The following is an 828-nucleotide window of genomic DNA, read 5'->3' on the forward strand; positions in this document are numbered from 1 at the left end:
CATATCAGAAAGCAGAAATCAAAAGACTCAGCTTACAGTTTATGATAAATCCATGTAACATTTTTCTCATGAAATTCTTATGTATCCTATTTGCTGTTGTCATGTGACATCAAGTTGACTACAGCTCATAACCCTATGAACAATGGCTCTGAATCTTGCCCTATCCTGAACCTATGTTAGGTTTATTTATAACTACTTCTTAGTTTTTAAAGCTATCACAAGCAGCAGATTTGGAAAAATAATCATTTATTCTAATTGTGTAGGAACACTATCAGATTTTAGATACCAAGCTTTGTGTGTGTGTGCCCGTGCCCAAGCATACTGAAAATACTAGAGCACAGCCGACAGACTCCAACATTGCCACGTGGTGTTTTTGAAATTCATCCCAACTGTGGGCTGAGTGACCCAGATTGGATAGACTTCCAAAGTCTATGAGCTTCAGCATTTTCTTAGGATCAGTATCTATTTCAATGATCTCCTGATTCAGGGCTGAAATCTCTGGTACATAATTATCTCTCCTTTCTCTCTCCTCCTCCTTCAGCTTAATGGAGATGCCTCTCACAGGCCCTCTCTGAATGCACCTCATCAGATGTGTGGCATAGCCTGCTATCTTGTTCTAGAGCTTCTTGCAGGGAATAATGGCACACGCGCTTGGTGGTGTGGAAGTCATTATCCAGGTGCCTGTAGTATTTCTCCATAATGACTCAGGTCACCTTCACAGTTTTGGTGTGAACGTGGTGCATGTTGATGGGTCCTTAGTGAAAGAGGATTTTGGATAATAAACTTTTATATACCAAGTTTCTGGATAATACTATTAACTCTAACAAT

Source organism: Elephantulus edwardii, unplaced genomic scaffold (assembly GCF_000299155.1).
Source record: "Elephantulus edwardii isolate Elephantulus edwardi_28Jun2011 unplaced genomic scaffold, EleEdw1.0 scaffold00212, whole genome shotgun sequence".
In the NCBI taxonomy this organism is placed as follows: domain Eukaryota; kingdom Metazoa; phylum Chordata; class Mammalia; order Macroscelidea; family Macroscelididae; genus Elephantulus; species Elephantulus edwardii.